At 35.4% G+C, this 21948-nt stretch overlaps 1 protein-coding gene and 1 long non-coding RNA gene across 23 annotated transcripts in view; one reads left to right on the top strand and one right to left on the bottom strand.

Moving 5' to 3' along the window:
• The window catches only part of Zbtb20 (zinc finger and BTB domain containing 20), a 716739-nt gene that overhangs the window by 680908 nt on the left and 13883 nt on the right, over positions 1 to 21948 (bottom strand). For 16 of the 22 annotated variants that reach the window (XM_076942929.1, XM_076942932.1, XM_076942931.1 and 13 more), the window contains exon 1: positions 1664 to 2025. The exons of the other annotated variants lie outside the window; for them this stretch is intronic. The gene's annotated coding sequence lies outside the window, so the exon portion shown is untranslated. Of the gene's footprint in view, positions 1 to 1663; positions 2026 to 21948 lie in introns of those variants that run through there. 22 annotated transcript variants of the gene reach the window in all.
• LOC143444056 (uncharacterized) overlaps positions 1 to 21948 on the top strand; it is a 29063-nt gene that overhangs the window by 2760 nt on the left and 4355 nt on the right. The window contains exon 2 of the long non-coding RNA XR_013113581.1: positions 193 to 238. This is a non-coding gene — a long non-coding RNA (uncharacterized LOC143444056). The remainder of the gene's footprint in view (positions 1 to 192; positions 239 to 21948) is intronic.

Below are 21948 nucleotides of genomic sequence, written 5' to 3'. Positions count from 1 at the left end.
TGACAGAATGTACTTCAGGTCTGTACTGCTCTTAGTCAAGGCTGGCCTTTCCAGATAAAAAGACAGTAGAGGAAAAAAACTAAATTAAAAATCTAAGTATAATTTTTTTTTAAAGAAGGGGTAAAAAAGACTCTTAGTAGCAAAAGTTCACTACTCTCTTAATAATGGATTTTGAATAAAACACTTTACTAGGTTTGAACCTTGAGACTGTGTTGTGGAGTCTGCTCTCGTGTCCCAGGTGGGTTAAGAATATTGCTTTATGGACTTCTTTGTGTTGTTAGAAAGGCCTAATGGAATTAACAGGGGAAAGTCTGCCACTTATAATAAATAAATAATGTATTACAGAAAGGTGATTGTTATTATCAAAGATCTCCACAGATCAGCATTCATTTTCTATCACTGCTCGTGTATATTCTGAAAACATTTATGTGCCTCACTGTCTGACTTAATTTTTATCAGACGAATAAAAGTTTTACTTTTGTACAAACCTAAATAAAAGTCTATCTAAAAGTATCCTTCAAATCCACCTTATTTAACTACTTGAAATTTTGAAAAAAAAAAAAGCACTATTCTAGAAAATTCCTCAACAATGTAAGCTGGCTTCAAACATAACTTTTTGCCACCATGGAAAGAAAAAAGAAATAAAAATTAAAAACCCTCAAATACATATTTGCAATAACAAATACATTATCTATGGACTCAAATATGTTAAGGGAATACTTACAGTTGTTGCAAAAAATGGCCTGATACACTTCATAGCTTCCACTTTGTTAAAAAAAAAAAAAATTAAAAAGACCAGCCTCCACTCCTCCCTCCCCAAGCATAAACAAGCAGTAACATACTAAAAGGAAACTGTCCCAGGATAAAAACTTCTTGTTAAGAAAGTTTGTGTTCTTACTAACCACAGTAATACCCATATAAATACAGCAATCTATCTGTAAAACAAAAAGTTAGAAAATAGCCACCATTTCTTTCAAACTAAAACCCCCTGATGCACTATTTCTGCCTGTGTACTAGCAAAAAAAAAAAAAAAAAAAATAGTTACTTGATTCTTGCCCACCCTCAGGGGCTACCCCTCACCTTATGTCCAATGTCATCAAATAAACATGCTGGCATAAAGTATGCAACCTGCTTCAAGGATTTATACTGTAAATATGGACTTTAAACTTCAATTTAAAACAAAGAACAAGAGTCTCGTTTTGGTAGTACCCACACTGGCACTGCAGCTAAAACTCACTGGCAAATAACTAACAAAATCCAGTTAGCAATAAATAAGGACAACATGATATATAGACAGACAGATGGAATTGCATAAACAGACAAGAAAAGCAAAGAGACAAACATACGGAGGAGTTTGTTTTAAAAGAGTGAAAGATTCTGATTTACTCATTACTTTAGTAAGAAAAATAGGTTTGTTTGTAATTATTTTTAAACTAATAAAACTGAATCACAAGGTCACACCCTTAAATAATTAAGAAAATTAGTAGAGGGTAGGTCTCCTATAGATGTTCCAAATTTCAAGCTAGCATTAGCTCTGTCAAATTTAAATACAGAAATTAAAATTCAGGAAAGAAAGCCTAAAAGCACTGTAGACTAAATAAGATGATAAATACAGGGGGACTGAGGAGGCAGGGTTGTTTTTATGAAAGTTGTCTGCCCCTACCTTCTTCCCCAGCGCTGAGTTTCTCTTCTCATAATCGGTGTCTCCCTGGAAGTACAGTGTGAGTGGTAATGACTGCCTGCCTCCCTAATGAGTCCATTTTCCTGCTCTTGATGTTGTGTATATACACACACTGCAACCTACCTTACAAACCACAGAGACGGGAAGAGAGAGAGAGAGAGCAAGAGGGAGGGAAAGGGGGGGCAGAGAGAGAGAGAGAGAGAAAGACAGAAACAGAGCAAGCAAGCCAGTGAGAGAAAGAGGAGAGAGAGAGAAAGAAAAACAGAAACAGAGAGAGAGAAAGGCACAGACAAAGCCCTCCTACCAGACAGCAGACAGCCCTCCTTCCCCTATCCAGGAAAATGCAACTCGTCTAATGCAGCAACAGGTTCAGTATTGCCAGACTAACAGAGTGGAAAAGGTATATTCTCTATAGCATTACTGCTTGCAAATAAACAGTTTAAGAGCAGCTGGCTCCACCTTCTTTATTTATGCTCCATTATGAGGAATGTATTGTTTCAGCTCTGGCACACAGTACGTGTGTAATTATCATAAATACATTTTTGCATATTAGCAGGAAATAAGGAATTACATAGCTTATTTGTGCAATCTTTCAAATTTATTTTTTGAATGTGAGAAAAATGTCAACAAATCTGCTCTGACAAAAGCCTAGTAATGATTTTAAAGTCAGAGCAGTCTTAAAGGAGACTGTAAGAAACAGACTCCATACAATAGAAAAACTGATCTCAGACAAAACTGATAACTGCAAAGAAGAAATCACTGTTCAGTAAATAAACCAAGACCATAAACAAAACTGTAAGACAAAAACAGAATTAAGTTTAATTAACTTGCTAATAGGCTAGTACCCTAGAAGAAAGCAGACTGGTTTCTTGTTTGAAGCATCCAGCTACACAAACACCACAATGCAATGCAGTCTGTATGAACAGGTGCAATGCATTTAATACATAGTATACCAGAAAAATAAACCCACTAGGAGTTACCATTCAAGCAAGACAAAGTTCCATACAATATGGATCTGAAACTACAGTAAATAACCTTTCATCTTTTATTAGAAATAAGAACTAAAACTAGTGCTTTTAAATAAACCTTCCTTGAAAGAAAAAAATGAAACTCTTTATACTATACCTTTAACCAAATTTTCACATACACTAGCTCCAGGAAAATAGTGCTAATTATATTACTGGTCCCACCACATGGTCCTCATAGCTTTTGCTTACTCCCAGGTGCCTTTCCTAAAGTGGTGATGTATTTTCAGCTGTAGGATGATGAACATCAAAAATCAGGACTGATTGCAAGTCCCTCGATTTTTTTCAAAACAACTCCTGATGCACCAAACTATATTTGAGTATTGTATATGTGTAGGCATTTATCATCCTTAATATTGTTCTATGCAGTTTGACTATATCATTTGTATGCATTTAAAAATATTGAAATAGAGTAATTATTCTAAAGGAATTCACACACACAAAAAATGAAAGAGGGTGCATTTGACTTATTCCAATGCTGTATTTTGATACCAATGACCTTAAAAATATTATCTGTAAAACCATCCTTTCATATGGCTTATCATATTACTGTACTATAAAATTCAGAATGTATTCCTTTACATAACCAAAACAACTTTATTATGCTGGGTGGGGGAATATATAGATCAGTTGACAGAGTGCTTGCCTAGCATGCACAAAGGCCTAGATTCAGTCCCCAGCATTTCCTAAAACTGGACATACTGTTTTATGCTTATGGGCATCCTTAGCAACATACTAAATTTGAGGTCAGCCTATATATCAGCATACATCTGGCCCTTGCTGATCTATCTGGCAATTCCATGTTTATTGTAAAGCTATAATATAATCAACACAGTGTGGCTCTCGAGAAAAAGTTAATAAATAAATAAAAATATCAATGGTGTAAAAGAGCAGAGAAGCTGGAAACAGATCCACATAAACTTTGTCAATTGATCGTTAACAAACTAAGACTGTAACACTATGGAACAAAGGCGGACTTCCCAACACACAGCGCAAGAACCACACAGCATGAAAAAGTCCTAGACGATGACCTGAAATGTTGGGAAAAATACTTGTACAGTAAAAAACCCTAGGACTCCAAAACTACAGGAATAACTCTCTAAGGACCACTAACAGTGTGGTCCAAGAAAGAACAAACTCGTAAATTCTTCATTAAAATCACTATTTTTTTCGTATGTGAAGAATATTGGGAAAAAAATAATGGTAGACAAGCCATAGAAAACTAGGAAATATTTACAGAAGACAAATCTTATAATATATACTTATCTAAAATATAAAATGATATCTTCAATTCAAACAAGCAACAAAATTTAAAAAGTGGGCAAAGAGCTTAACAGTCACCTCACTGAAGAGGAAAACCAAAGGCAAAAAAGCAAATGAAAACATGCACGTCATATATCTTCAAAGCAGTGCAAAGCAAAACAATGAGGTATCACTGCACGCCCATTAGAACAGCCAAAATACAAGACACTGACAATACCATGCTTGCTAGTGGGAATGTGGAGCAACTGGAATGCTCCTTCATTGATAGCAACAATAGAAAATAATAACTACTTGACAGTTTCTTGCAAATCTATTTTTAAAATATCCCCAACAGAGCATTCTATAGGAACTATAGTCGTAATTCCTCAAACCTGCAAATAATCACAATGTTCTTGATTAGATAAACGGACAGTCTATGGTATATCAAGACAACAGAATGTTTTCCAGTAGTAAAAATAAAGAAGCCATAAAATGATATGGCAGAAATGTTGACATGATTCCACTATATGACATTCTAGAGAACACAACTGTAAATGAGAGTGAAAAAAGCAACGGTTCTGGGGTCACGGTGAAAATGAGATGAATAAATGAAGAACAGATGGCGGTTTGGGGCTTTAAATTCCCCTCAGTGTGACCTAAGCGTGACCAGATACGTGATGGTACTTCTGTTCAAACCCATAGAATGCAGAGCATTAAGGGTGAACCTACAGACAAATGTACAGATTGGATTTTGAATAATTTGGGAGTAATTTGACAGGGTAAATCAAAGATTACATTATTGGCACAGTGAGGGAAGGTACAAATGAAGGCATGAGGGTAAAGCCACATGTAAAATCAAATAGCTTCTTTTCAATTCTCTACAAGCCCAGAGTCCTTTAAAACAAAAATAAATAAGAAGAACTGTTAGGGCTAGAGAGATGGCTCAGCAAGTAAGAATACGTACTGCTATTGCAGAGAACCAGAGTTCAGTCCTCCAAACACCTCACCCGTATCAGACAGCTCACAACTGCTTAACTCCAGCTCTAGATAGAGGCTGTGCCTCTGACCTTTCCACAGCCACCCCTACTCACATACCCTACATACATACATACACACGATTAGAAATAAAAAGCAAAGTCTACTACTAATCAAATTTAAAAAGCATCACTTCTGGAGCAGGCACAATGATTCAATGTATAAAGGCACTTAAAAGTGCCAGCTTGAAAATCTGAATTCAATTATTAGAACCTATAGTAAGAGAGAATCATTCCCAAAAATGCCCTTTACTTCCAAACTTGTGCCATCATAACATATTAACAACATACACATACATACATACATACATACATACGCACATACACACACAAAAAAATGGACCCAGAATTGCTGCTAATTTTTGCATATCCTGAAAAGTCATGTAACTATCCACAGTTTAGGTTTCTTTATATAATAAAAATTAAATTTAAAGAAAATAATTGGATTTGAACTAACAATTATTGTGACAGCCAGTGCTTAATTGTTCACTATGTATAAAAAACTGTTCTATGTCATTTTCATTTATTCACTCATTAAATCTTAATAATGACCCTATGAGGTAAGAACTGTTTTTAGGCTATATTTTCAAGATGAAGAAACAAGAAGATTAAGTAATTGTCTGAGATCACATAATTTAGCAGTAATGGAATTTGAATCTAGCCTGTCTGGTTTAGATCTTATGGTTTAATTCTTATACTTCTTTTTTATTTAATCTTTTATTTATTTATTTATTTATTTATTTATTTATTTATTTATCTACACTCCAGATTTTATCCCCCCTCCGACTGTTCCACGTCCCATACCTCCTCCCCATCCTCCTGTCTCCATGAAGATGTCCCCACCACCCACCCCAACCCAACCTGATCTCTAAAGTCCCTCGGACCTCAAGTCTCTTGAGGGTTAGGCACATTGTCTCTGACTAAAGGCAATACTTCAATGCCTCCAAATATCTTATGATTGCTAAAGCCTCACCCAGCCATTAGATTCTATTCTATGTGGGTTAAATTCAGTACACCATGCCTTGCATATCAATACAGCACAATTAAAATGTCAACACCCAGAGTTTTTGGTACATGTGGTTTATGAGTATAGCAAGTCTAAAATACCTTCTGTCAGGTATTCCTGAATATTGTGTAATGACAGATCCATGATAAAGTACTTACAGACATGTGAGAACCTGAGCTCAAATCCTCAGAGCTCAAGTCAATTTTGTAATCCCAGTGTTCAGAAGGTGAGAGGTAGGAATAGGAGAATCCCTAGAAACTCACAAGTCAGCTAGCCTCCTACACACAGCAGCAAACAAACATCCAGACATTGCCTCAGAAAAGATGGAAGATGAAGCCCAAGACCCAAGATTATCCTCTGGGTGGCACACTTTGCAATGTGGCAGGCTCGTGCCTACATGCACACACACATGCACACACACAAATCATACATGTATATACACATATACATCATACACTAAAAAGGAATTTTTTAAAAGTTGTATAGTCTAAACATCATATACTTATAATAATACAAGTATTATAAATAATTAAATAAATATGTAAAATATAATAGAGCATCTCCAACTTTCTGTATTGTGAGAAGGGAATAGAAATGCAAGATTCAACTGTAAGAACTGTAAGAACAACAAATAGATACAAGTATGTGGTTTTATAATATCTGTTTCAACTGTGAATTATTTGGATATTTTGACTTTCATTTAAATAAAGGATTTATCTTTGTACTGATCATTATGCATTAACTAAACATATTATCTCTTTACTATGCACTGGAGATGAAACAATTTTAAAATATGATACACAGTTCCTGCCCTTGAAGACCTCATAGAACAGAAGGGGATGGGCAGCCAATCAGTCCAGTGAACACAATCAAATAACACTGGCTAAACTGGTATTCTATAATAGTGTCTTAATACCCTTAATAAGCTAAACACAAGTCTATAAATGTCTAATTTAAAACATGAAAGTATATGTGCATATACTTGTAGGGAAATGGTAGATTCTGAGATTAGAAATAGAGTTTGTTTTCATACAATGAGTTCTATAAACACACTGCATACAGCTTATTTCCCAGAACATCTAGTGAATTCTTTAAGAGTATATATATATATATATATATATATATATATATATATACACACACATATATATATATTCACACACGCACATAAACAAGTGTAAAAATCAGTGGTAAATATTGTCCTATTGTGTTAAATTCCATTGTTTTCAATGGCATGCATCTTAGTCAGTGTTATCTTAATAATTATTTCAAAGACTGTGCAGATTTTTTAATTCTTCAAGAGCAAAGAAAGCTTAATTTCAAAGGCATTCACAAGTACCCCAAGTCAACCTTTTTCTGAGCTCGGGCATCATTAAAGTTTTAGGAATATTCCCAAGATACCCAAAGATACTTCTATTGTGAAAAAGAGGAGGAGGAAATTAGAGCCATGCTGCAGCAATGGAAAGTTTCAAAGCCTGAGGAAAAGGGTAGGAAAGCCATGTTTAGGATCAGTCAGACAAAGTGGTTAATTGCTACACTAAACAGAAGACTTTGTCACTGAAGCCACCATCATCAAGTTAATTCTATGTGTCCTAATTAGATAATAATTCTTAATTTTGGTCATCTGACTAAAATTGTACCCCATTACTCCCAAGAAAAATGAAAAGAGACTATAAATAAATCAGAGTTTTCTAATACTGCCAAACAGTACAATCTTTACATGGGAAGGAAAATATTTAATTTCAATATAATCAACAAATATTTAAGTCTAAAACTAAAGGCACAGAGTGTAATGTGTGTAACTGGGAATGCCTCTGTTATGGCTAGTTGGAGCACTGGAGAAGTTTTATGACCTTCTACTCCTTTAGACCAAGACCTGCACACACAGCAGGTCACTCATTCACTTCTCTGGCCTGGCACTTGCAGTGCAGCTAATATGTAGCTGAAAGAATACTCAGAATGAGAGCATGTGTAACATGAAAGCTTAAACAAAACAATGGTACACAGGTTTCACAGACAGTAGTTAATGAAAGACATGAACAATCTGACTTCTAAGGATGATGTAAACAACCTGTACATACTAGTTTAAAATTTACTAATTCACATATATAGTTTATCCTTATTTTAAGATCTTTTAGATAGACAATAAAATGTTGAATAAAAAAGATATTCTCCTCTAATAGATTTTAAACATTTGTTTACAATTGTGTGTGTGTCTGTCTGTTTGTCTGTCTGTCTGTCTATCACACACATGTGCCTCAGTGTGTTCATGGAAAGGTCATAGGACACTTGAGGGAGTAGGTTCTCTTCCACCATGAGCGCACAGTTACTGAACACAGTTTGTCATTGGAAGCCAGGGTCCTCACCCACTCAGCCATCTCACAAACCTATGGAAGACTGGAAATCAAATCCTGAATAAGACTCAGCCCTCATTGACATTTGCTTTAGCTATAATATTTTGTCTTCATACATGGAAAACATCCAAGTAAAATCTGAAGTTGGCCCTTTTATAGGAAGGAAACTATCCTACCTGAGGAAAACACCTTGAAAGCCAGAAGTTTGGGGTACACCTTGTATAACCTTCTTGTGGGATTAAACTGCACTAAGTATGAAAGAAGCTACAATCTGAAGGTAGGAAACATGAGAAAGGGATTGGAAGAGTGGAGATGGCAGAAGGAGCAAGCAATGAGAAATTCCCACTTTGAAGGTGAATTTTTTTTCTCAAGTGAAGCCTAATCTAGAAGTCTAAGAGTATTTTTGCAATGCAAATTCTTCTCTGCAAACTTCTGGCAAAGTCTGGATGGTGTCTACAGTCTTACATAGTCGTATAATGTAGTCCAAAAGAATCAAAAGAGAAGTTGATTCACACACACACACACACACACACACACACACACACATTCTAAGAGCTTTGCAATATGGATGCTTCCCCCTCAAGCCTTCCAGGAGTAACTACTGGAGTGAACAATGGCTAGGAAACAGTAAATCTTGAGTAAAAGAAATCAAAAGTACCTTTAATGTAGAATGACTCATGTATGGAAATGAGTCAATCTCCCTTTTGAAATACAAGACAAAGCAGACTATGGAGGACAATAACTACAGAGATCAATGCTACATTATAAGTTTACTTAAAATGATATGACTATCTTCATAAAATGAAGGAAATAAAGTACTTCATTACAAAAACCAATGGAAATGCCGACCTAATGCAATAAAAAACATACTAAATTCATTTGTAATAAATATCTAGGAAATTCTTTTAGACATACAAACTGAATGAACTCTTCTTGCTCCCTGCTCAGTCCAACCTACACAACAATCTAGAACAAAGCCAGCAGCTAGTCGATCTTCAAAGTTTTAACACATATACAATTCACTCATACATACAGCATATATTAAATATACCAGAAAAGCACAGTGGTACACTTAATAGGAAAAATGAAACCCACATAAAGACATGAAAGGCATCTTAACTCAAGATTTTCTGATATCCACTTCTAGAATAACTGTTATCACTGCTATATGCTTTAGACCTGTAATTAGTGTTACATTCACTATCTCATTTAATCTCTCCAAGATGGAAAGTCATATCAATGTCCCCATCTCATAGCTAAGAAAATGAAGTCTCCGAGGAAGAAAAAGTAGAAGACAGGGAGAAAGGAGAATTAATCTGTATAGAAAGAGCCTGACAAAATCACTCCAATCGTTTTCTCAAACAGTAATTACAAAGATTACAAAGACCTTTTTAGACAATGAATAGTCACAGTGGGAAAAGGATTTGAAAGTATGCATATTCCCTAGATGGTTTCAATACTTGTCTTATATGTGTTCGAGAAAGAGCACACTCAATTTCTCAAAGAGAAATTTATAGAAAGCATGATGAAAAGCCACACATTTACAAGAATAACTTAAAGGGCTGGAGAGACAGCTCAGTGGTCAAGAGCACTGGATGCACTTTCAGAAGACCCAGGTCTAACCCCCCAGCACCCACGTCTATCATCTGAAACTCTGATTCCAGAACATCTGATGCCCTTTTCTGGCCTACAAGAGTACCAGGTACACATGTGGTTCACAGACAAATAGAAGCAAAACACCCATACACATAAAATAAGAAAGTTCTAAAAATACATACATAACCTGTCCCCTGAACCTTCACCCAGCCGACACCCTCTTCTGAAAGATATCTGTACTCCCCCTGAACACCTATTCTCCTGTGTCATCCCCTTCCCCACATCCTGCCTTTTCGTGTTTATAACCTCTGTGTGAAAAAGTAAAAATTATGATTTGATAAAAAAATACATACATAAATGTCCAATGACTGTGAATGTAGCTTACTGGTACAAAGACAGAGAGATGGGGGTGGGGAGAAGACAGAAAGACAGGCACCTTCAAAACAAACACCAATAGCCAGTTTTCAGAACTGAAAACACAGTAAAAGCCAGCCTAGCTATTATGAAGCTAGTTATTAATAGAGTCAGCATGATAGCACCCTAACTCCTCTGAAGCAACAGGCCATTGTAATGATCCAAATGAGTAAAAATAGTATTTGTTGTTGTTGTTGTTGATGATGTTTGTATAACAAAACTCAGTCAAATCTGACAGTAATGAACTTATAGCCTTTAAAAATTATGGTAATTTGAAATGTTTTTGTAGAATCAGCTAAAGAAAATTTTGATCATTAACAAATACAGAATAGTTAATTATCAAATATTACGAATATATCAAATATTGTTACATAATTCTTGTCAAAATATGAAATTACACTAAATTAAATTCTAATTATGATGGGTATCCCAAAAATTATCATTCTAATTTTAAGTACCTTGTCAATAAATATCTCAGCTAAGAATATTCTGTACAAAACAAATTCTATGCCTTGCTGAATATCCATAAATTTGGACTTACTAATTTAAATAAGATGCAAGATTTTATTTTGAACTAATGACATTTTATCATAAGTTGAACTTTCCACATTGCAAAGAGTACTCCCAACTCTTAAACTTGTGCCAAATAACACTAAGCAAGTGTCTAGGCACTGTGACAAGCAGTGTTAGCAGCGAATAATAAAGGAAAAGAACGTTGCTTGTAATAAAATCTGGAATCATTATGACATTATGAAAGAGAGGGGAGAGATCATTATGGAGTTAATTTATATGCTGAATGATCTGGGACTCTAGAACATGCCTCTTACAATGCCATATGTAAATGTATAAAATATTGATAAACAGTTAACCGGGTCAACACCTTACTGAGACTCACATGACTTTCGCCTAACACACTCAAAATTCTCATTCAAGTATCCCTCCACCAATAAATTCCAGTGTCTCAGTATTTCACTCAACAATTGATTTGTGCTTTAGCAATTTTAGGAGATGCTTACAATAAGATAGTAGCCATTATAAAACATTTGATATTATTTAAGCATTACCTAATGTAATTTAAGTCTGTTTTTTCCATTTGCTGTATTTTAGCTATTGCTACTGTTATATTTTACAATGTAGTGTGTGTGTGTGTGTGTGTGTGTGTGTGTGTGTGCATGCATGCACATGCATGCTCATATACCATGGTGCACAAGACAACTTGTGAGAATAAATTCTCTTACCGCCATATTGGCCAGAGAATGAACTCAGATGGTCAGACTCAACAGTAAGCAATTTACCTACTGAGTCATCTTCCCAGATTTTAAAGTTATCGGAATAAATATATCAACTAATATATCAGTTTTCGGCAGTTTGAATGACAGTCAAAATATTTACAGCTGATAAGTCATGAGCAGTATGTACAGCTGGTGAGTCAGACCAGTAAGAAATGTTACGGTGACTAAGACCAATGAAACTGTTGCTGGCTGTAAGTAAGTAAGGGATGTAATACCATTATGTAGTTCCTAATCAACTCTAGCTTTCAGTAACAAACCAAAATCCATTTTTAAAAGCAAAATGACAAAAACTGAATTATGTCATTTCACCAGTGACTTACCTCTCCTACTCTCTTATTCTAGAGCAATCAATTCTCCAGTTGTAAAAACAGTAACCCTACCTGTAAAATTATTTTTGAACTTTCAGTTCTTACCTACAATTAGATTCTGGTAAAATTCTTTCATAATTTGTTAAATATTTTCTACTAGCTTTAAAGCTAATTTTAGTTCCATGACATCTTAGACAGAGCAGTGTGAATGCTAATGACTTAAATTTATTAGCTAAAAGTATTTGCTTATTATTATTATTTTTTTTTTTGCACTGGTAGTCTCAACAATGGCACTTGATCTGCCCCTACACCACAGCACTCTTAGGAGGTGTCTTTCTGGGATGCTAGTGATGGCAGCAATGTGAGCAGCACTTTAGAACACAACACCCACATGGAACTGCAAAGTCCAGCCCACTTGGCACATAACAGAACTCTGGGTTCCTAGGCTCTTCAGACTCACTAGGGGTGCAGCTACTGTTCAAAAGCAGAACTGGTAAATGCTGGGTGGCTAAATCCTTGTCTTGTTTTAGCTGAAGATGTTCATGCTAAGTAAAATTACCACCTTTTTGGTGAGTTTCCTTGATTTTGTTGTTTGCTTGCTTCTATGTCTGTTTTCCCATTAATCCTAAAGCTCACTGACTCTGTCTGGCTTGCTGTCCTCAAGGTTGAGAGATCCACCTGTTCATTCCCCAGCTGTCCTGTCCAGCTTTTGTACATGAGCGCTGAGGATCCAAACTCAGGTCGGCAAGCCTACAGCACTCTACCTACTCAGCCATCTCTTCATCTCTCCAGCACACCAGCAACTAAATTCAATACTCTTAAGTTCCTCCATTCTGAGTTATTTAAATTGGTCTAGTGGCATTGATCAATAGAAGCCCACACCCCAGTATACTCAGTTACTGATACATTTTACAAACATATACTACTATATTCTATACACTATAGGCTAGCAATAGGCAGTAGTAAACATTTAAATGAAAAAAAATCAATTATCATTCCAAATTTTTAAGTTTATCAATATTTTAAAAACATTTTACTTCACTAAAAACAATAGAAGCAGAAATTTGATTAAATAAATTGGGTCATCCATTGCACGTTGGCTGAGTTCTACATACTGTGAAGTAGTCAATAGAAAGGATGGTCTCGTGTGAAATTAACTGTAATCATTAGCATGGGAGAGGCTGCAGAGAAAGCTCACAAACCAGCAGACTAAGTGGAGGAAGAGTGGCTTCAGCTGTGCTTACTAATTCACAATGCTCAGTTTCCAAGCACAGCTACCAATGATATGAAATGCCTTGTTGAAATAAGCTGGTAAAGTTCTGACTCTCTTGATGTCGTAATGTGACATGTACTTCATACCGTGAAATGTAGTTCAGAAAATTTTTAAACAAAATTTTAAAACGTATTAAAGACTTCATTTGCAAGACTATAAAGAGAGCTATAAATTTATTTTCCAAATTTATAAAACTATGTAGATGCATTTTGTACAGATTTTAAAGGCACAGAAACTAGTATTACAAGTATAGTAGTTTTGTCAACATAACTTCATCCTAATAAAAGTAATTAATATAATTTAATATGAAATGCTATCTCTATACCATGGATCTTTCAAAAATCAATTATTTTCTTGCTCATCATTAGTGCTAATTCTTTTAAAAATTAGATCAAGTATATGTCTTCCTAAAATGTGTGACAGAAAAGTCAGTACAGACATTACAAACAGTACAGTCATCACAGAACAATTGTCATAGTCTGAAAGAAAAATGCATGATAGCCATAAGTTTAATAGTTTCTCCATTTTTTGCCAGTAAATAACTGGAGCATCTGAAACTGGGCAAATGAAACTTATGGGCAGTCTCCATCTTCCTACAAGGTTTCACAGTGGCTCTACTAAAGTATTACTTTATTTCCATTGTTCTTGATGTATTTTCTACTATATGTAAAGCTTTAATTACAAGAACAAATTAACTATATTAATGACATCCTATGGCACTTAGAGAAACTTTTAACTACAGTATCTATGAAAAATAGTTTGTTTACAAATAAATCAATTTAGATGTCATGCTGAAACCTAACCCCAAAACACTTTTTATACTCATCAAACATCTCTAATATATTAATTACGTGAATATACTCATGAAATTTCCAGAATGCATTGTTTTACTGAGAACACTTTTATGCTTAGCAGTTACTTACAGCAGTTACCATTTGAGTCACTCATAAAATGCAGTTCTTATTCTTACTAAGACTTAGCCCAACAAATACCATCAGCTCAAGTGTTACAATCACTAGTACTTTCATTTGACTCTACAGTAACTCTTCCACACCATATAATTTGTATGAATTCCTCAATATGTTAAGAAATACATTCTATGCATCTTCTAACAGCATCTGCTGACAAAATGTGATGCAGCTTGTTGTCATGCTGGTTTCTATGTATTATTTCAGCCAGATTTGCTCTTAAGAACAATAGTTCAAGAGAATGTTTGGTTTCACTATTAAATTTTAAATGCCCGACGCACAACACACAAGTTCAACAGCTATGATGTCTTGCAATACATCTGCACAAGATCAAGACAGTTAAATCTTCAACACAGATTGGGGAGGGACTCCCCAGACATCACCCCACCTGAGGAGTTCTTGACAGTTGGCACCTGCTGAGGAAGAGTTAAACAATTTTCTTTGTAGGTGTTGCTACTAGTAGGTTAACCTTGGCACAGTGGATGATCCCACACTAATATATATGTGGTCAGTGTTAATAGGACTGAGGTGGCTACTAATAACATGACCAATTAAAAAGAAACATGAGGTTGAAAGGGAGGCAGGTTGGTGATTCTGCAAGGTTGGTGTCTTGGGTGAGGAAGATCAAATAAATCCTACATGCTTGTGAAATGTCCAACGACTAAATAAAAACCATTATTTTAAATTTTTAAATGGCTCGTTATCATGTTTACCTTTGTGATTTGGATACTCATATTTTACTACTAATATGTGTGTATGCACACATGTGTGACATGCAGTTTGTGGCAGGTCAAAGAATAACTTTTGAGCATCATGGTTCTTCCCATTCTGATGGTTCTGGGGATCAAATTCAGATTGTCGGGCTCACATGGCAAGTGCTTTTGCCCACTTAGATGTTAATGCCTTACCAATGAGATGGGTTTCTATCATCAGGAAAAAATACCTCAAGGTAAACTATACACTTGAGATTTGTAGTGTGGTTCCAATTCTTCAATCAAGTAAATTCCCATGCCCCAACCAGGATCATTTGTATGATTTACTATGCAAGTTACAAATACTGACAGTATCTAATGTGTATTAAACACTATAGATTTTTAACCTTTTAAATTTTTACAAATGAAAATACACATAAAAATTCTGATGTATTTTCAATGTCATCTACACCACCTTGCATATTTCCTAGATTACATGAAATCCAGTTTGTAGAGCACTATTCTAAAACTTCTTTAGCTCCAATTTGAAAACTACATATACGCTAGCCAGAAACAAGTTACTTAACCATGACACTCACAGAATGCATCTACACAATGAGGATAAGAATTACTCTATTACACAGCTGTACTGAAGACTACATTCAATTTCTAGAGGGTTAACATTGGTTATGAATACACAAAGTGCAAGGCACTTAAAAAACAAGAGTTTACGAAGTCCTGAGGATAGCGTTGAAAAATAAAGCATTTGTTGAGAATTATAAGGAAGTAGAAATTGAAACTGATACATAAAGAGTACTTGAATATTACAAGGAAATGAGAGATTAAATGTATAAAATTTTATAATTTATTAGTGCAAATGGAGCTGTTGCTTCTATGACTGTCTCACTCACAAAAGTTCATGTGACCAGCGTGGCTTTACAAAGTACAATGTTTTACAAGCACTGTGTTCTCAATAATTGATAGTGTTAGGTGCAGCTATATTGGTGCTACTATAACTTGTTTGTTAATCTACAAAAATTACCGGAACTAGATTACTGACAAGAGTCAGCAATTAACTACACACACATCACAAAGCATGGCGCTGTTTTTCTCTGCATTCTATTATATCTTTGCAGGAAGAATTAACACTCTCTAGGCCTTTTGAAAATGAAGCAGCTCATTTCATCATCATATCATCATAGCATCAAAAATGGATATTTATGAGATATGTGATGTGTCTTTACTCAGACCTCAGACTTATCTGAATATTTCTTAAATGTTTCCATAGTGGCTTTTACTGAGATATTTTCTGTATAAAGTAGGGAATTCATCAACTGACCTGAAATCAATTCCCTAATCTAAAAAATCAAATGAAACATTCTATGAAGCCTACCAACTGTTTTATTAAAATTAAGAATTTTAATTTTATGAAGAATTATTTTATTTTTGAAATGCTTGATAAGCCAGTAATAATCTTCATTGTATGTTCTTCCAGATAAGAAACCTAAGGTGGAGAAAAGCTAGCTTGTAATGTGTAATATTTAGTTATGTGAACATATCTGATCGTTCATGTTTTCCATCTGACTCATAGCATTTTCATAAAGAAAAGGTAGGCAGATCAACATGAAATGTTTAGAAAGAAAAGAGAAGAATGATAATTGTACAGCATGCTGGTATCTGACTGAGGACCTGAAAGATTAGCTTTCATCGTTGCCATGATTATTCAGGCACACGCACTCCATCAGCAGATACATGGGAAGCAGAGTAAATCTGCAAAAACAAAATGGTTATTAAAGTCAAACCAGCCTGGATCTGACTCAAGCAGCCACACTTGCTATTTGTGAATAAAACAAGTTACCATTTTGTTTGAATTTTGGTTTCTTCATAACACTAAATGAGAATACACAAAGTGTTTAATCCATGACAAAAGTCATTAAATAATAATCCTTTTTCTTCCTGATGCAGAAATTCCCACATTTTATTATGTTATGGACTTCTTCTAACTAGTAATAATTCACATCAAAACTTTATAATTGTCCACCATGTAACAACATTAAACGTTCTTCACAAAACTATTACAGTTATACATGACATGAGCATGGGGCCACAGACTTGTCATCCCAGCATTTGGGAGGTGGAGACAGAACTCAGGACTGGCCTGAGCTACATTCAATCTCAAGATCAAAACAAAACTAATTCTTCACAGAGATAGAAAGAGCAATCTTAAAATTCATTTGGAATAACAAAAAACCCAGGAAAGCGAAAACTACTCTCAACAATAAAAGAACTTCTGGGGGAATCACTAACCCTGATTTCAAGCTATACTACAAAGCAATAGTGTTTAAAACTGCATGGTATTAGAACAGAGACAGGCAGGAGGATCAATGGCATAGAATAAAAGACCCAGAAATGAACCCCCATACCTATGGTCACTTGATCTTCGACAAAGGAGCTAAAACCATCCAGTGGATGGTTTTTAAAAAGACAGCATTTTTTAACAAATGGTGCTGGTCCAACTGGAGGTCAGCATGTAGAAGAATGCAAATTGATCCATACCTATCTCCTTGTACAAAGCTCAATTCCAAGTAGATCAAGGACCTCCACATAAAACCAGCTACACTGAAACTAACAGAAGAGAAAATGGGGAAAAGCCTCGAACAAATAGGCACAAGGGAAAAGTTCCTGAACATAGCACCAATGGCTTATGCTCTAAGATCAAGAATTGACTAATGGGACCTCATAAAACTGCAAAGCTTCTGTAAAGCAAAGGACACCATCAATAGGACAAAGCAGCAACCAACAGATTGGGAAAAGATCTTTACCAATCCTATATCTGATAGAGGGCTAATATCCAAGATACCTCAGAAAATTGAACATAGTGTTACCTGAGGACCCAGCTATACCACTCCTGGGCATGTACCCAAAAGATGTTTCAACATACAACAGGGATACATGCTCCACTATGTTCATAGCAGCCTTATTTATAATAGCCAGAAGTTGGAAAGAACCCAGATGTCCTTCAACAGAGGAATGGATACAGAAAATGTGGTACCTTTACAAAATGGAGTACTACTCAGCTATTAAAAACAATGAGTGCCGGGCGGTGGTGGCGCACGCCTTTAATCCCAGCACTTGGGAAGCTGAGGCAGGCGGATTTCTGAGTTCAAGGCCAGCCTGGTCTACAGAGCCTGGTCTACAGAGTGAGTTCCAGGACAGCCAGGGCTACACAGAGAAACCCTGTCTCAAAAAAAAACAAACAAACAAACAAACAAACAAAAAACAATGAGTTCATGAAATTCTTAGGCAAATGGATGGAACTAGAAAATATCATCCTGAGTGAGGTAACCCAATCACAAAAGAACATACATGGTATGCATTCACTGATAAGTGGATATTAGCCCAAAAACTCACAATACCTAAGACACAATGCATAAACCACATGAAACTCAAGAGGAGAAAAGAAGACCAAAGTGTGGGTACTTTGGTCCTTTTTAGAAGGAACAAAATACTCAACCAGAGCTCCCAGGGTCTAAACCTCCAGCCTGAGAACACAAAGGGAGGGACTCATGGCTCCACCTGTACAGGTAATTGAGGTGGCCTTGATAGGCATCAGTGGAGAGCCATGGTCCCCAAAAGTTTGGATCCCTAGTGTTGGGGAATGCGAGAGCAGGGAGGCAGGATTGGGAGGACAGTGACACACACCCTCATAAGAATAGGAAGAGGGGGTATGGGATAAGGGGTTTTAGAAGAGAATAGAAGTGAAAGGTAAATACATAAAATATCCAATTAAAAAAAAAAAACAGATAATGGGTTCTGGCAAAAAAAAAAAAAAGACAGTTTACTTATTTCAAATTATTTTCAAAAGTTTCCATGAGATGCTTATTGGCTAAGATCTTATTTTAAGCTATTCACAAAAGAATTTAAGTCTCTGTTTAATATTCTCAAGAGAGATGCAAATCCTAATTTCCCTCAACAATTAATTGACAAAAGAGGAGTAATTTTACAAAAAGTAGAAGAAGCTATCATTAATTGATATATAGATTGAATAATTGTTGGCTGTTTTAAACTTAATTCTTACTGACAATTGTGATGTTATTTGCCACTATTTAATTTTATTTTCATTATATGCTATGCATGCGGTTACTTGTTCATATATATCTATGTGCCACTTGCCTGGTGACTATAGAGGTCTCAACAGGTCATCAGATCATCCTGGAAACAAAGTTATAAATGGCTGTGAGCTACATGTGGGTGCTGGGAATCTAACCTGGATCCTCTGGAAGTGCTGCCATAAATCTTAACCACTTAGCCATCTCTCTAATCTGCCAATTTTTTAATGAAGAAATATAACTTAAGAGAAAACAATTTATATAACATACATAAGATCTTCCAAATAAATATAAAAAGTTATAAATCTAAAACTTGATAAGTCATCTAGAATACTCATCATTCCATCAAACATGCTTTTTAACTATAATTTTTTTAAAATGTTCTACATGCTCAATGGGTAGGGGTGCTATCTACTATAGCTGTCCACTAGTAGTGCACTTCTACACATGCACTGCAGCACACACAGTGATGCACATGCAAAGAGACCACTACCACACACACACATACACACACACACACACACACACACACACACACAAATAAATACCTAAGTTAAATCCTAGCAATAAAAAAGAACTATATTTGAATAAAACAAATATGACTAAAGTATTTGTGTAGTGTCCAAGTTTGCTTTCTGTTGCTGTGACTGGAGAGAAGAGGTTACAGTCTAACACTGAAGAGAGCCAAGGCAAGAACTCAAAGGAGGCCAGAGTCGACTCAGAAGCCATGAAAGAACACTGCTTACTGAACTGCTCCTCATCGCTTGCTTTCTTCTTCAACCCAGGACCACTCGTCCATTGGTCACACCACCCACAGTGGGCTTCATCTAAACACTTCAATCAAGAATCTCAAGAGAATGAATGCTTCATAGACATGCCCACAGGTCAATCTGGTAAAAACAACTCCCCAATGGAGGTTTCTCTTTCCAGGTGTCTACATTGTGTCAAGTTGACAAAAGCTAACCAATACATCTAGGCTTAAAGTAACATGAGAAAAAAAATGTACAAGAAGTGGCTCCAGATTCTAAGACTTTACTTGATGCGAAATAGTATAATTGTCTCCAAAACAAACGAAAATGGACTTCCTTTAAAATTTTTAAAGATTAATTTCATCAAGTTTAAAAAGAAATCACATGTCTTTAATCCCAGCACTTGGGAGGCAAAAGCAGGCAGATTTCTGAGTTCGAGGTCAGCCTGGTCTACAGAGTTCCAGGACAGCCAGAGCTACACAGAGAAACCCTGTCTCAAAAAAAAAAAAAAAAAAAAAAGGAAATTACTAATCTGCCAAATTTCAATAAGTACCTATATGAAGAACAATTTATACTATGTATTTTAAACATCAGTATAACCAAATCTAAGTTTATTTTTATGGCCCATGTAGTCCATCTTTTATGTCCTTAAGAAAGCTTTCCCCTTTTTAAGTACTGGAATTTTAAATTAGAATATAAAGTAAATAATATCAAATTCTTTTAAAAAATATTTATAAAGCTACATTTTTTCCAGACCTTGGAGAATTCTTCAAAGCTTTTAGAATTTCATTTTGGTTCCTTGTCTAAATAGTGAAGACAGAGTCTGTAGCAAATGGTTACATAGCAAATTTAAGTTTCCTTAAAAACCTAGATTGAAAAGAAAATGCAAAAACAAACTACTGTCAACTATCTCAATTTTCATGATGAAAGGAAACATAAAAACTGGCAGGTAGAGATAAAAGAGACAAGTTTAGAAGAGGGCAGGACTTAAAGGTGAGATAACTAGTGAACCTAACTGAACTTTAAAGCATGCAATTTAACATGACATGTACTTCTCAGATTTGGGGCCCTTAGTAGTAACTTCTGTTTGCAAATATGATAGATGCACATTAAATAGCTTCTCTATATTTCCTAGAAAATGTTAGCAAGTCTCTTGCTCCAAAGTCTCTTGTTTAATAAAGATTTAATTATTTATGTGTACGTATGTGTACGTGAGTATACGAAAGTGCAAGAAACAAGTGTCAGACTGTCTGGACCTGCAGTTACAGGCCATTGTGAACTGCTACATGTGGGTGCTAGCAACCAAGCGCTGGTTCTCTGAGATAGCAAGTGCTCTTAGCAACCAAGTCATTGCTTCAACCATCACAATTATCTTTTAAATAAAATTTTAAAAAATCATCAATCAAAATCATTCCTTCTCACATTTCATGTATATCAAGTCGAATTATTATTCTGTAAGTCCTGTATTTATGATCTCCTTAGTTCTCCATGAATTTTAATTCCATCAAAAGGCATCATTACCCTTCCATTCCTTTAGTTTTTCTGATTCTCCCTAAAATCCATGCTCCTGTTCATCCAATAAGTACTATCCATTAACATTTCCTGTGTTGATCTTATCTATGCTTCTAACCACATTCCTAAAATAGCTACATCTTGGTTAATATATGTCTATATAATATATATCACTGCACTTGTGTTAAATACATCTCTAATACATTATTTTATTATGTACCTGAGTATCCACTGACTCCCATTCCCTTCTCTTCCTAACCTAACCAGTCCTGTGTTCAAAAAGCTAGATCACTTACAAAATATTGCTTACCCCTTTGGGTTTTGCCTTCTCTGATTTCCAATTTTAAACACCTACATACTCTTGAACTAATCAAAGGATCAAGATTTCATAACATATCTTCATACTCCAGTCACTGAAAGCAGGCATGACTCCCCTAAAACCAGTCACTTCCATTCTGAATGGCCTGCATTATGTGGTAGTTCTGTACATCACAGCATCATACTCCTCTCTCTGTGGCATCTAGTCCAGGTTAGTGAAGGCTTTCCTCTACTTCCTCACATTTCCATCCTCTAAGACTCCTAACAAGCAAAAAGGAGACATCCTTAAACACTCATTATAGATCAACAACACAACAGTGTTTACCTATCTGGTCATACAATTTATTTTAAAATCAAAATAGACACACTGGAATA

The sequence above is a fragment of the Arvicanthis niloticus genome, chromosome 12 (genome assembly GCF_011762505.2).
Source record: "Arvicanthis niloticus isolate mArvNil1 chromosome 12, mArvNil1.pat.X, whole genome shotgun sequence".
NCBI classification, from domain to species: Eukaryota; Metazoa; Chordata; class Mammalia; order Rodentia; family Muridae; genus Arvicanthis; species Arvicanthis niloticus.
This window is presented reverse-complemented; position numbering and strand designations above follow the sequence as displayed.